This window comes from Perca flavescens, chromosome 16, assembly GCF_004354835.1.
Source record: "Perca flavescens isolate YP-PL-M2 chromosome 16, PFLA_1.0, whole genome shotgun sequence".
NCBI classification, from domain to species: domain Eukaryota; kingdom Metazoa; phylum Chordata; class Actinopteri; order Perciformes; family Percidae; genus Perca; species Perca flavescens.
The window spans coordinates 25307315-25323966 of record NC_041346.1 but is presented as its reverse complement, the minus strand read 5'-3'; positions in this window follow the sequence as shown (position 1 = coordinate 25323966).

Here is a 16652-nt window from a genome sequence, read left to right as displayed (position 1 = left end):
GACAACTAAGGGCTCCAGGGAACTCTGCTCTGCTGTCACCACTTACCACATCCTGCCATAGATGCCATGTACTGTCTATGGGGCATTTCATAAATCCCTAATGTGTAGAACGTTTGAAAATTTCTGACTTGTCGCCCCTTTGTGGTAACATCAAAAAGGACACTGTGGCAGACGGCAATGGATGCGGCAACTCGCCCCTCTCCGACGCAGACACAGAGAATGAAGGATTGAAAGACACCAGAATTTATTTTGTACATATTTTTCAGAACAATTTGCAAACAGTTATGACCAAAAACATGGATTTGGAACTTCAACAGCATGAACCTCTTCCAAACAAGATTGCTTCCCTTGTTTCCCAGCATGGTCCTGGTGCACATAGGTTGCATTCCCTCTCCTGCAACCACACTCTCCCCTCTTCTCATTTCTCAGTTTATACATGCTTGATTCCTTTCCTCGATTTCCTTTCCTCGCCTCCTCTCCTTGCTTCTTAGTCCCTCCAACCTGAGATGCTAACATAGGAGGCAAGGCAGAGACACAAGGAGAGTGGAGTTGAGGCAACAGTTAAATATGACGTGTGGCACAGCTGCCGTGTTTTGTATATTCAAGCTGTGTGTCAGACCTTTAGGATACGCCACAGGTGACGAAAAGACCTCCACAAAGGATACACCTGTACATTCTTGCTCATAGCTCCTCCGGCTAGCTTCCTCTCTCCTCGAGATACATTTTAGGAATTGAGACATCCTTTTAGATGGTGCGCTGAGATTGATTTCCAGGTCACATGCAAGATGACGGAGGACACAAGTAGGCACATTAGAAAAATGAGAAGAGCCCACTTGTTGGCTATTTATGGGCCTAATTTAAAATTTCTTTCAGCTTGCTCAGGATGTTTACATAACAGATGGTTTCAAAATTGGCATAAGATGGTCAGCACCAATTTATCTGTGTTTGTCATTTGTACGATATGGATGACTGTATCATTACCCCAATTAGGGAAGCCCTTATATTACCAAAAGAAAAACTGGTATATTGTCAAGTGAAAAACTACGTTCTTTTATTGGTATAGTTTCACGTGGTGAAGAAGCTTGCCTTAGACACTCACTGGCATGCAAATAGTGACATTTGTTACATTATAAATGTCCTCCAAACTGTGAATATGTCCCCTTTGGTTTATAGTGCCTGGTGGTTTACTCTTAGAAATTCGATCTTGGTTTGAAAGGGCACTAAGGGCAAAAAAGATCAGGGGTATTTGCTCAAAATAACGCATGCACACACACACACACACACACACACACACACACACACACACACACACACACACACACACACACACACACACACACACACACACGGAAGTTCGTATCTTCCACAGACATCCATCAATGCTCAATTACCATTATCGGAGAAGCCAATGCATATTCCGCATCAAAATATCAGTAATGACATTTTTAGAGTCTGGAAAAGAATATCAATACGTCTGATCTTACAAAGGCTTAAACTTCAGAGACGGGTGTTTGACATTTGGAGTCCCTCTTTGGCATGACCTTTGCAGCAGTTCACCAAACATATCTATTGTCAATCTAACCATTTGCCTCTGAAATTATGATTTACCTTCCCGTTGACTTGCGGAAGGGAAGCAGAGCAAGCAGCAGGATTTTGCTTTTGCTTTTATAGATGTCACCATAGAACAAAAGTGAGGTTCAACCAAAACATAACTACAGAGTAAATCTGAAATCGCTCTTCATTTCCTATGCATTGGAGTCAGTCTTCTATGGATGCTGGGGCAGAAACATGGCAGAAATGAAAAATGTTATCTATGACCAGAAAATAAAATCAGCAACATGAACGGCAAGAGTAATAAGAACCGTCTCCTTGGTTGACACATTTGTTTGTTGCCTACGTATGATCACTAGCAACATATACAGGACACAGTATCAAATATAAATCCATGCACAAATATGGGTATTTAATTTTAAGATTAAACATGCAGAATAATAAATGCCATAATCAGCCTAACATTTATGTCATGTCACAGGCATTTCAATGCAGGCCAAGCAATATGAATGCTGAGCCACAGCTCCACTGTGTGGTGAAGGAACGGACCTTCAACACTTTAACCACTGTAGTATTATTATCAGGAAGTCACACTTGAAAACCTCTGGTAGATTAAAAGGGCTGAAGAACCATAAAGCACACAATTTACTATACTTGTGTTAAGACCAATTCCGTGCAAATGTTCAATAAAACTAAACTGATTTCAGGCATGGTTTTCCCTGTGTGTTGCCCAAATTCTTATAACCAGAAAGTTCAATTTGTGTTCACGTCAATTTTACTGACATGAGTAATGGCGGTGTTATGCACACGCCTTCAAATTAGTTGTCATCCAAACTAACTGTCAACCCCTATCCACTTATTGACTAAAACAATCCTGGGAAACAGATAATTCCCGCTACTCACTGCACTAGTTGATGCAGACACAGACTGACAGTATTATAAAGAAATAATAAGAACATTCAAGCACATTTTCTTCATATCCGCATTCCATATGACTTTTAGCTCCCAGATGCAACAACGCTATTATGTTACACAAAGGGCGGAAGCATGCATATTTTCATTCTGCTACAATGAGGTCCTGTAATGGAATATCCTGGTATTCCAGTCAACACATTACATGTACCAGGAAGCCAAGTGTTGCATGTACTGCAGGTGATCAGGTTATCACCTGTTGTGTGGTTTCCTGTTGATGATGATTCGAATGAGTCAAATTTATCACACCCTTTAATTTAGCTTAGAGACTTAACTGCACCACTGCTAGACACATTAAAGTATCACATCAGTTGGTATTTTTTTCGTGGTGATTACTAAAACAAATCTCCAAGATTATAATACTAATTGATGTATCAGGCTGACTTTAAAGTTTTTAAAGGGCTCCTGTGGAGTTTCTGACATCTTGCATGAGTACCTTTGTTTTTTTTGCATTTCTCTTCTCACCATATGCCGATGCGGTGACGCACCGATCCACATTAGTGGTGTGCAATCTTTGGTATCGATCCACTACCAAGTAAATACAGGGCCAATATCGCCTATACCGATACGATACCGATACGATACAATACCAATACGAGACTTTTTAATAAAAAAGGTCGATGAATTTTCATGACATTTAGCCTAGGTGTTTTGTGATTTTACATTTGGATTATTAATAAGTTAAAACCAAGGACAGAATTTTCATATGCCTGTATAATTTTACCACTGTATCTTACAGCCTTTTTACAAATGTATACTGCTTGCCGTTGTTTTCGGCTTGAAAATATAGCCACACGGTGCTTCTCTTCCTCTTCTTGCCATTCTTCTGCCGTCTCTGTCCTGCTGGGGTGTGTGTGTGAGTGTGTGTGTGTGTGTGTGTGTGTGTGTGTGTGTGTGTGTGTGTGTGTGTGTGTGTGTGTGTGCTGTGGGCCACCGCCGGGCCTGGCTGCTTGCTTGCTTGCTTGCTTGCTTGCTTGTTTGCCTGGTGCCACTCCGTCACGTGATGGTACAACATAAAATCACAAGACGGGGGAGGAGGAGCAAAGTGTGCTTGCTCCACGCTGGTACAGGAGCGGCCCTTGAAAGCAGCGGCACTTACACGGACACGGACAGCCAGGTCGCCTCTTTGATGAAACCGCAGCAGTGCATACTGGAGAGATACTTAAACTAAAGGATCGATCTCATTACACTGGTATTGATCAATATCGATACCAACGTTGGTATCGATATTATCGATATTTGGATCGATCCGCCCACCACTAATCCACATTCCTGCAATGGTTTCACACGATTACACTGGTGGCACTAATGTTCCAAGAAACGCAGCAATGCACCAACAAAGGCAGGGAAGAAGAAAACTGCTAGCAAGTAAACGTCAATGTTAGCAATGCTGGTTTCAGAGTCTTTAGAAAAATAGATTGTGCATGAGTGTTTCATGGGGAAGAAAACAGTAAGACCTGAAAGTTTTGGTGAGTAAAACTGAATGTGGTCGTTTCGAAAATAAAACTCAACTAGTACAGTGCCCGTTGAAAATGTGCATGTTGGGAACGGGTCGATTGCTTGGCCTGTGGTATTGCTGCTTGTAGATTTCTTCAAAACCAAATTTTACCCCAAAATTACTTACAGAAGGACCCAAAACCACTTAATATACAACTCCACTGTATAGCCTACTACTGACTTACTGATTCACCTGACAGAGAACGTTGTAGATTCAGAATGTAATCACCAAATATCACAAGGAAAATGTGGAGTAATCAGACATTAGCATCATGGACTCATGGCAGTGCGCTACCTACCCAGCCCATTATGAGACCTAATCAGCATCTATCTGCGCTCATCAACCACCAGAACCGGACTGTTTGTGTGTGTGAGTGCGCAGAGAGAGAGAGAGTCAGAGAGAGAGAGAGAGAGAGAGAGAGAGAGAGAGAGAGAGAGAGACGGTTTTGTCTTGTGTCGTATGATTGTTAACAAGCAGAGGTGTTGATTTCCATACAGGTTTAGTGGCTTGACGGTTAACTGTGTAGTAGGGGATTTGATTCACGGGGGCATTTTGGCGACGGTATGTTATTAGTGTTGTAAGTCAGCAGTAGACTTAATTAACCCAACCCAGGGTGAGTCTGATGAAAACTGATGTGTCTGCCCGGTTCAGCTCTGAGATTTTCTTGCATTGCACAGCGCTGTGAAGGAATAATCTCTGATTACATTATGTTCTGCCTCTGTTTAAAAGTGGTGAATGTAAGCTACAGCTTACAGCAATTTAATGCAAAATAATAGACACTGAAAAGCATAGGGCCTTTTTTTCGCCAACCTTATTCCACACAACAGTCGCAATGTTCCTTTCAGCTATCCGCTCTTGCTCCAGGAAAGTGAAGAAAAGTTAGTTTGGTATATCCAGCAATTATGAAGCTAACATTGGAAGAAGTAAAATAGTCAAAGGCGGTAACACCCCCCCCCCCCCCCCACCACCATCCCCCCGCTGCTGTAAAGCGTTCCGCATGTGGCGTCTGCATATGACGTGTAGGTTACCCTCTCACCAACCATGCCCCCAAACACAGACACACACACATACATACATAGATACATACAGATACGTCTTGCTTTATTTGATAGATACTAGTGACAAATGCATGTTAAAAAACAAGATTTCCAAGAAGTGTGTGACAATTTGTGAGTAATTTACAATGTATTTTTCATTCCACAAACAAATATAAATTTGAACAAACTAATACAACACAACCCAAATACATTTTATAAGTTTTAATTAAAACATCTTTTATTTTTATGAACAGGAAGCTTTTCAAAAGCAAATCCTATTATATTAATTAACTTGAAGTTGGATATACTGTATATGTAGAATACTGGCCTTCATTCGGGTTGATTTGTATTTGTTTGTAAAATTGTTACACACTAAATTGGTTGGCATTTGTTTATGGAATATGAAATACATTTGTGAACACCATAAATGACTTACAAATCATCATACACATTTGTGAATCTCGTTTTTATTTGTGTTTCACGAAACATGCATTTGTTGCTAGTATTAAGACTATTGTTATTAAAAAGCACCAGTGCAACTACCAACTAACTAATGTATCACAAACAGCCGCTCAATCTTTGTTTTCATAAACCCTTGAAAGCGGTTGTATCCTCTGCACAGCACTGCTGCACGTACGCATGTACATCTGAAGATATTTATCAATCAGACGAATGCCAATATTAAGATGACAAACACCAGTGTGATATATTCCATTTTCTAGTACACTTTTTATCTGATAACGCTCTGAATGAGCTAGAGTGTGAATGTGCTACACAGTCTTCTTTACACTCCACCCACACATGCATGCCTGCATTTCAAAATTGCAGCTATGCATTGTGACGGTTGTCATTCTCATTTCAAAGACAATGAAAAGTGTATTTAGAAGAAGACATACAGGGGCAACGCCTCAGCCAGCTATGTCTAATAGAAGATAGTCAGACAGTTCAAATAACTTCCTTGTACTCATGAAACAACAAATAAATTACAGCTAAGCTTGAACCTTAAAAAAAAAAAAAAAAAAAAAACACATTTGTTGTTTTCTAAAGCTTTCAAACACATCTTAGTGGAAATAGTTGTGCAGTTGTCATGGAGATGGTTTAGTTGTTATGTTAAAATGAATAATGATTTATTTGATCATGTGTTATATTAGGGTTAGGGGTTCCATGTCAGCGAACATGCATTGTAAACAGATAAGGTAAACCTTATGTTGAGACTTTCTTTGTAAAACAAGTATTTTTGCTGAATCATGTTCAATTTACTTAAGTTATGACTCCTTTCATAAAGTACAGTAAGAGTATGTCCTGTTGGGAGATGTGTTGCAACTGATGATACAGATATTCTATGTTCACAGTAATTGGTCAAAAATGAGTTAGGACTTTTTTTTGTCTGTTCAGTCTACTATGAAAAAAATATTATGCCATCTTAATGTATAATTTCAGTAAAAATGTAGTATGCTCGCATTGCTACCCAGGTTGCAGTACTGCACTTTGCCAGAGACACCTAAACAGCTAAATCAAAAGCGCTACATCAAATTAAAGCTAACTATCCTTACCAAAAGCTTAAAATAAATGTACCTTGATTTTCCGCTAGCTGTTATGTATAATAAAAAATTAAAAAATAAACTAAACATCACAACTAGACATCTTGGTATTTCTGTTTGTTATTCCACATAACTAAAACAGGCAGTAGCTAAATCAACGCATGATGGAAAAAGAAAACCTAGTTTAGCTCCTGCTAAAAGTATAGCTTAGAGGAGTAGCAGTAACCATCTCAGCTTTTGATTCCAGAATTGATGTGAGAGAGATTCATTTAAATGAAATACTCCAAATAGTTTATTTTCTTAGATCAACTACTTAAAGCTATAGTGCGTAGTTTGAGGAATTTTAAGTAATGACAACAACACTGTCGGCGCGTCCACATGATACAGCCGTGATCGCACATGCGCCCCCACCCCTCCACCACGCAGTTGCTAGTAGCCAAAGAGGACACGGAGGATAAAAAAAAAAAACATGATGGACTTTTCACTTGAGCTTCAGTAAAGGACATAAGTCACTTGTATCGTTGGCGATACAAACACGTACTTTATTTGTCTTATTTAATATCTCCATATCAATGCAATGTAGAGACTTACTTTCTTTTTGTTTAGAAGCAGAGAAATCCGCTGTTTCAACGAGCTCCTCTGACAATTGTGGCCCATCCAGAAGCTTTTTTAATCCATCATGGAACTACAGTGTCTTTGTAACAAATAAATCCTAATTATGAATCCAAAAATCAAATTACAAATCTCCATTGTGCTCCGCGACCACAACCTTTCAACCCAGAGTCCCTTTTTGGAGACTTTGCACGAGTAATTCCAAAGCAATAAATCCATCCGAACGGCTATTTAGTCATCGTAATGTATGAAAATAATAATAATTTACTTAGGTCCATTTGCCTAAGATCCAAGATGGTGCTGACTGATGGGTCTATGAAACAATTACATGAAGTTTGTTAGCTGAATGGGGCGTTTAGTTGGCCAATAGAAACCCCTAGCAGGAGGGACTTGTGATTTGGCTTACTGATGTCTAATAGCAAGCAGAAAATGAATTAGAGATGCAGACACAACTAACATTTTGGGATAAAAGCGTATGGACTTTTCTGGGAAAAATAGTTTTATATTTTGTTAGATACAGAGTTTATTTCTATTTCCCCTGATTGTCAACACCTAGAAGAACACTTTTCAAAAGCCAAAAGGAATGGTCATTATTGTTCTCTGTGTGATTTCAATACATTTCTGTGAGATTTCATTTCCGTTTAGTCTTTTCTTTTGTCTTTATAGTCATAGAACAATTTATACATTCATGTAGCATGCCTGCATCATGCATATCCCAATAGCCCTGGTTCTCCTGAAAGAAATGATATCTATAACTTGATTGTGCATCACAGGGTTGAGATTATACAAAAAAAACATACACAAATGGCTTAGACCTCAGAGGATTCAAAAAGTTACACACTAAAGCTTTAAATGGACAAGAAAGCTAAAAGAGGCAGAGTGCAGGATCTACATTTACTATGGCAATTCAATGGCAATGATTTCTAAAAGATTCAATCTCAAAAGGCAGAGAATGAAAGCATGACATTCACAGTTTTCCAGCCAGCTTTAATACTTTAAAGCTTCTGTAGTTATACTCCTCTCTGTCTGCAGGAAAAAACACATGATTTTAAAATGCCTGCATGTAATGCTCGATGGTGTTTTAAGCCCCCAACATCTCCTTCAAGGCAGCACTGCGACCATTGACTTCAAGGCACCTAACCTTAACCCTAACCCTAACCATTGCCTAATCCTAGTGCCTTCTAGGCAGCACTGCCTGGAACGAGAAGTTGAGGGCTTAAAACACCAATAAACGCATGTGACCATTAATAAAGCTATCTAGATGTATAATTATCTAATTTCTCTTTCTCTTCATGTGACAAATCCCAGAATTACTATGCTCCCCAGTCACAGTAGCTAGAAGACATAATTCATCAAACGAACAGGCCCACATCTGCTGAGGGACACTTTTACATAAATGAGGAAACTGGGATGTTTTTTTTACACTGCAGCTTGTTATGGAGTTTCCGTGTGTGGTCGGTTCAACCCACGCGGCTAGATTCTTTCATCATTGGCCCTTTAAGTTGTAATGGAAAATTACATATCTGACTATAAACATATCTGACTATTGACTTATTTTTAATTTTAAGCTGCGTGAACTCTTTACCCCTGTCATGATGTATGGACCATGATAGCCTAACTTTATGCTCTTCTGTTTATCTAAAGTGCAGAGACTGGCTAGTCTGGCTATCACCAGACCAAGCTCAATCTTTTAAGATTGAACATTAGTCTGGGGAGTCTGCTCTGTATTTCTACTGCACAAGAGGCATGATCAACAGGCATAGTTCAAATGACTCTGTAGTCCTTCAACCAATCAGACTAACGATCCGGGTAACGTAGCAGCGACGGTGGCATCAAAGGGTTGCTGCGCTTCGGGGGCCGTCATGTTGAATGTAAATAAAAAGCTGCTTGGTTGCTTCTCTATCGTCATAGCGCGCCGTCATGTTGAATGTAAATAAAAAATCAGCTTGATCGCTTCTCTATCGTCATAGCGCACCAGGTGGGTAAGCCAGTTTGTGATTGGTTCCCACAAATTTGTAATGGAAGCAGGATAGATAAACATACAGGTTTCCAGCTTGAACTGCAGGGCGAAATCAAATCGAATCGTATAATTTAACACCATTACCAGGTAGCCTACATCATGCATTTTCTTTCCACCTCTTAGCACTGAACATGGCTTTCTTTGTTTGAGTCAATGGCTTTCTTTGTTGTCTCTATGTTTTAGGTCAGACTTACTGTAAGAGTTGTTACCAGACCTTTAACTAAAAGTCAAAGATCTTTAAACACATTTAGATTCAGGTGCACTGCCATTAGCTACAGAAACAGCCAGGTTTAAGGGTCTACCTAAGGAAAAACCAACTTTGATTTTTTTAGGGGAGATTGAAAAATAAAAAAAAGTTAGTTTCATGTTCTGTTACCCATTGTGCTATATTTAGAAGCAATGCTGTGGTGATGTATGAAGAGGAATCCGCTAACACTGTTCTTGATTGTAAAAGTTTATTACATCAAAGAATTCAGCACTACACCATCATATGATGATTAAAGGTCCAATATGTAATATTTGTACTGTAATAAATCCAAAAATGACACCAATGCCTCATCAGATATTAAGGAAACATGTTAAACTGAAATACTATCTTTTCTGACAACAATGCTAATTTCAGTATTTTTTCTTTTTGAAATTTACATTCCGTGACGGAATTTATGTTTATGTTTTGATCTGTGTGTTGTTATCAACGGCCCAGTTTGACAGGCAGGCCGGGTTGCCAGATATACTTGTAAAAACGTAAACCCAGCGCGCTACAGCTGTAACGTTAGTACAGCCATGAAAGCAGCAAACAAACGAACAGGATCAACGGAGATAGATTCTACATGACATAAAAAAAAGAAAACAGCATGTTTCTAACAGTAGCATGACCAGAGACGTAACAACCCCCTGGTAAATATTGGAGATGTATTTGAAAGATGGAGACAGCTTAGAGCCCAAAAGGACGCAGAGTTGGCTTATTTTCTCCTGAACCGGTAAGCATTAGCTCCACGCTAATTTATCACATCTTGGATGGGCATTTTTTGTCATTTCAACATTTGTGTACTCACATTGAATTATATAGCTAGAGTAACCGAGTTGGTTACTCGCAAAAACAATTGAGACATAGCCAGTAAAGTGATCCCAACTGGCCCTGGCTAACGCCGCCATGCTAACCCTGCTAACTGTTAACGTTACCGGGCAGCTCATGGCTGTTTACAGCGTGTAGCCTCTTCAGCGGCTGGAGCCGACAACGGTGAGTTATTTTAAGCCACGAGAGGGGGGCTGTAAATCGGAAAGAGGGGTTTGCAGTGTGTTTAGCGATTGTTGCCGTAATTCTAAGCCAATGAAGTGTGTTCCGTCGGCAAGGTAGTGGTATTTTTAGTGTTTCGTATTGTAATTCTAAGCTGAGGAAGTGTGCCTGACTGGCGTGTGGAGAGGACAGTGAGGTTGTTGTGTTTTTAGCGGTTCATACTGTAATTTTAAGCCGAAAAAGTGTGTCTGTTAGTTGGTTACAGAGCTCCACGTGAGCACAGGCTTTTATGACTGTCAATATAGCCAGCATCTACCGTTAGCTACTCCGCTGTGCTGTGGAGTAATGTCTGGCTATGTGAGACTAGCATCTAACGTTAGCTACTCTGCTGTGCTGTGGAGTAATGTCTGGCTATGTGAGACTAGCATCTAACGTTAGCTACTCGGCTGTGCTGTGGAGTAATGTCTGGCTATGTGAGACTAGCATCTAACGTTAGCTACTCCGCTGTGCTGTGGAGTAATGTCTGGCTATGTGAGAAAAGCGTCCAGCTACATTGTTGTGAATGCTGCGGTCTCAGCCTGGCAACCCCCGTGAACTTCGAGTCTGGGCAGGAGGGGGCGGGGGAAACGACTCTCCAGTATTTTGAATTGGTAGTGCAGTAACTATTTTAACCGCTAGTTGCCAGTATTACACACAATATTACATATTGCACCTTTAACTTTCTGGTAAAAATGTTCTTCATTTACAATTACTTTTTCTGGTTGGATGGCAACCAAAACCATGAGTTGGGATAATAAAAACACTTTCAGATGAGATCACAATTTAGCTCCGTCATGAAGCCATGTGCGCATGCAACAGCTTTTCAGCAATGACTTATAGTACGTGAACTGTCATTGCATGATTTAAGTTGCTCAATATTATAGAAAGCTACTACTGCATTCCTGAATAATGCAATGTGATGGGAACCCCCACAATAAACAAAATAAAAAATATTGTTCATTTTCTGGCTTGTTTGATTGATTTGTTTTAGGCTGAGATGTCTGTCTTTAGTATAGCTGACTTCAATCATTGTGTTTTTGCATTTTATAACTGTGCAAATAAAGATAAAGGTAAGTTTAAACCCCGTCAATGACAAAGAATACATCCACACTGAGCACCAGTAAAGCTCAATCATAATAAAATATTTATCTACTACTGAAATATTTATTTTAGCGATTCATGCACAATTAAATAAACAGATCCCTGAACTTAATCTATCTGATTTAGACTGATTGATCGCTTACTATAGAGAGCCAAAGTCACGCCCTTCTACTTCGGGCCAATGGGACCTATCTTTCGAAAAAATATGAACGAGAGTCAATACATTTTTTTTTTTATCCTGTTTGAATTGAGCCATGGATTACAAATATGATGTTCGTCAATTTAGAAGATCATTTTTCAACCGAAGAAAGTTTGTTTATAAACTGTTGAAGTATAGGACTGTGAAAATACGTAATTACAAAGACTACACACTTCAGTGTCGCACGGATGACATTTCGCTGAAACTACGATGTCTGTGTGTATCGTACCGGGGATGTAACGTTACTCGTTAATGAGCAGAGGATCTTGCTTGTTCTTTTGCTTATCTGCTGAAAACACTTCACTGGATAAAACACATCAGGTAAGATAACGTTACATGTGTTGCGGAACAGAGCTAAGCTAGCTAGCTAGCGAGCAAGTTGAGCATCAAGCTGGGTGACGTAAATTGTGTGAGACGAGAGATGTAGTTCACTGAGCGGTTTCACACAAAACTAAGTGGTCATATGACAAATCTACGGCTAACTGAGACTTACTTCGGTTGAAAAATGATCTTTTAAATTGACGAACATATTTGTAATCCATGGCTCAATTCAAACGGGATCAAAAAAATAATTATTATCCCTCCATTAATTCTTGTTCATATTTTTTCCGAATTAAGGTCCCATGAGGTCCACTGGAAGGGCCGTGACTTCCGCTCTCTATATCATGCTTTCATTTTGTGTATCTGTTTATTTTCACTATTTATCCCAAGATGATATCCGAAGGTGGAGATGATTTATCAACTGCAGGGTTATGGATCCAGATTTTTGAAAACAATGGTAACTTTTGTTTTCACAAATCCATTTAAGGTCACTGACACAAACATGTCCACCAAACTACTGCTCCTATATTGTTTCCAAAGCTCCACATTTACGTTTTGACACCTTTTTCATATTAATGAATTGCTACTATAAATAGATGACATTCTTCTAGTTTTGTCTTCTTTGCCACCAGACGTAAAAACTGCAACTGGCAAACTGCAGATCTTTTGACATTTTGTCAAGCAGGAAACACACAGGTGCCCTTAGTTAAGATCGTTGTGCCAGTTCCAGGCAGAGCTATTGTTCACATCAATCACACCTGCAGCTGATTAAAGTCATATGTTCTGCTTGGCTTAGATGGATGAATGTGACATGGTTGCAGTACACAAAACATATTTTGTGACACTGAAAGAAATAGATAAATGCAGGGATTTGTTTGATAATGCTTATAGCATACATATCTATAATACAATGTCTCTGTGTTATTATGTGCTGTGAATTTTCCTCCAAGGTTATCTTATGCAGGAGAGTTTAATATTATTTTAGTAAAGCTTGGTAGTCATTATTGAGCAGAACAAAGAAAGTAAACCTGAAGGCTCTCATATACCTTCTGAATATCTATACATATTTTCTCACCCAAGTGATGATGCAGTGGGATTAAATGCTCATTGAAGAGATAGTTATAGAAACAACTTTGGGTTATAGTTGTCTAATTTTTGTAACACCACCATAAGAACAATTTTAAAACTTTGCCAGGTGTATCTTACATGAAAGAATCTCATTAGTTCCCACAAAGTGCCAATGATCCGTCACACAGGCTGTTCTCATGAACCATGCGTACAAAAGCTACGTAAAGTAATGCACTGTAATTTGTAAGCATTCCATTTTTTTGTTGTTGCTGTAAATACCCCAGGGACTGCCACTGAATGAGAATGCAGCGTCACGCAGCGCCCATTAAGCGGTGGAGAACATAAGACTTTCAACCAGGAAATGTGTGTTCCTTGGGAGTGTTTTAATCCAAACTGCTTTTTTTTTCGTAAACTTAACTAGTCGTTTTGGTGCCTAAATTTAACTGTTGTCGCTGCATGACACTAACTTTTCGACCTCTAAACTTAACTGTCGTCACTGCATGACGCTAACTTTTCGACACCTAAACTTAACTCTCGTCGCCGCATGATGCTCACTTTTCGACACCTAAACTTAACTCTCGTCGCCGCATGATGCTCACTTTTTGACGCCTAAACTTAACTGTCGTTGCTGCACGACGCTCACTTTTCGACGCTCACTTTTCGACGCTCACTTTTCGACGCTCACTTTTCGACGCCTAAACTTAACTGTCGTCACTGCATGAAGCTCACTTTTCGACGCCTAAACTTAACTGTCATCACTTTTCGACGCTAACTTTTCTACGCCTAAACTTAACTGTCGTCGCTGCACGGCGCTCACTTTTCGCCGCTCACTTTTCGCCGCTCACTTTTCGCCGCTCACTTTTCGCCGTTCACTTTTCGACGCTCACTTTTCAACGCCTAAACTTAACTGTCGTCACTGCATGACGCCCACTTTTCGACGCCTAAACTTAACTGTCGTCACTGCATGACGCTTACTTTTTGCTCGCGGTGCCCTGTTTGCAGGCTCACCTTTTATCTGGTAATATGCTCTGACATGTTTTTACATACTTTTTTATGAAAATTATTAGTTTATTGAGATAATGAATTAAGTGGGAAGTAGGGTAATTTTCCCATCAACTTCTATAGAAACTGAGTTCTTTTTGCAACTGGGGAGTCTCTCCCTGCTGAATATTAGATATAATACAAGTTTAAAGCTTCACTTTTCAGGCCCGGACGGTTTGTTGATTATTATTATACAGCCTATGGTTCCTACATAGCAGCGGCTATAATATTATGGCGTGTAAGTAAGAGGTGTGAATGTAAAAGGCCTTTATTTTTTTTTACTCTGCAGACTTCCTTGAGCTGCCATTCCAGGAAACGTTTGGTTCAACTAAATCTAAATTTGTCACAAGCTGTCTCATTAGGGAAATGTCAACACATTTTTCTTTATGCATTGTGCCAGTAAAGGTGTGTGTTGTGATCCTGACATACCATAAAACAGTCCTGTTCCATTCTTTTACTTTTACATTTTTTTATCAGCTCATAAACCGTGGTGCAGCAAGTGTCGTTCAACAACTAACTTTAAAGCAGCATCCATTATTTCTGACGACTAGGTGGAAAAATCCCCAAATAAACACCCAGCATTGAGCCTTTATCTAGTTCACTTGGCTGGTATGTTAGCAAAAATGTTATGTTATGTTATTCCATTAAGTTCAAAAAAAAATAAACTTGAGGGGACATGAACCCTGTTCTCCTGGGTGAAAGTCCTGTGTTTGTTTGAAACATCCACCGCCCCAGCGTTGTAATGTTATTAAGTTATTAAGTATTTAACGAAGTACAAATACTTCGTTACTGCACTTAAGAAGAATTTGAACGTATTTGTACTTTACTTTGTTTTTTATATTTCTGGAAACCTTTACTTTTACTTGACTACATTTACTAAATAAAATGTATATTTTTATTTGGATACATTTCCCCTAAGCATCTTTGTTACTCTTTACTACAAAATAAAATCAAAATACTCAAGTTGCTTTTACTCAAGTATTGCTTTCAAGTACTTTATACAAGACTGCACCACCCCAACCTGCCTACGCCGAAAATGGCGCTCCTATACTTCTTCATTTTACTTCTAGTCCCACACTGCCAGACCTATTTTCAAAGCGCTGCGGAGTAAGGTCTGGCTTAGACTATACTATATCCTCGACGTTCCACTTCCGGGATTGCTCCCCGCCACAAATTCCACTGGATTTCACTCTTTTCGGTACCTTCTGCTTTCTTTGTGCTGGAATTTTAAACTTCTGTTGATTTATGAGGACTATGGTTAACTGCTCCTCAACAGGGTAAATCCAGACAGATAGCTAGACTATCTGTCCAGTCTGAGTTTCCTGTTGCACAACTAAAACAACCTTTGAATGCACACACAAGTTCCTTACCAAGACTATTTTGCAGCACCACCGGGGCTTGTCTGGTTCAAAACGATTGTTGTTGGTTTAAAGAAATGCAATAAACCAGAGCCTGTTTTTCTCCCATCCCAGAATGCTGTGTGGACTAACCAGACCCTCCTCCGCAGCGCTGTTGAGGAAGCTCTTGCAATGCGAGACTAGGTCTGGCTACACCACAAATAGATATCCAAGATAGGAGAAAAAAAATGCCCTGGGCTGTTTGCATAGCTTCAAACCCATCACAATTGTCTTGAACGGTGCTAAGCTCCAGTCGCAGAGACGGTGGCTCTGCAAAATGGTCTCGGGAAGGAACTTGTTTTGGTGAAACATTTGCACCCTGCAAAAGAAATATCACAGAACATATTAAATGAAGTTGAGCATCAAGCATCATTCTTACCAACAAGCCCTTTTGATAATAACTTTTTTTTTAGTAATACCTTTTTCAATAATTTTTTTTTTAATTATTGAATTTAAATTGAATAATTTTGATAATCAGACTTCATTGTCAACTTTGGAAAACTCTAGAACTGACGAATGATGCCAGAATAACAGAGAAACTGCAGGAAATGCTGACAAAATGCTACTTCTTTATTGGCAGTTAGGAATCCTGCTCATACCAGCTCTGCATCAAGTTCCTTTGCTTTCTTTTGCCTCCCAAGAAATTTTAGATCAAGGGGCACGACTCCGTGTACTCAACTTTGCAGTGGAGGCTACATGGGTTGACAATATAACAGCTTACATCTTTGAATTTGTCAATACATGTACAGTGTGTGTACAGTCTCTGTCATAACTACCAAAGGGCAGATGAAGATTATTAGGCTATCTGATGTCTAATGTCATCCCATTGGCTGTAAAAGTAGCTATCATTACCAAATCACCACTCATGGGGACCTGCAGAATGATCAATTTGCACTATAAAGATAAAAAAAGGCTGCTGGAATTTATTTGAGTCATATAAAAAAACTTAATGCAGCTGTAATATATACAGAGAGAAATCCTATCATTGACTACACTACATTTAAGCAGCCCCTTCCTG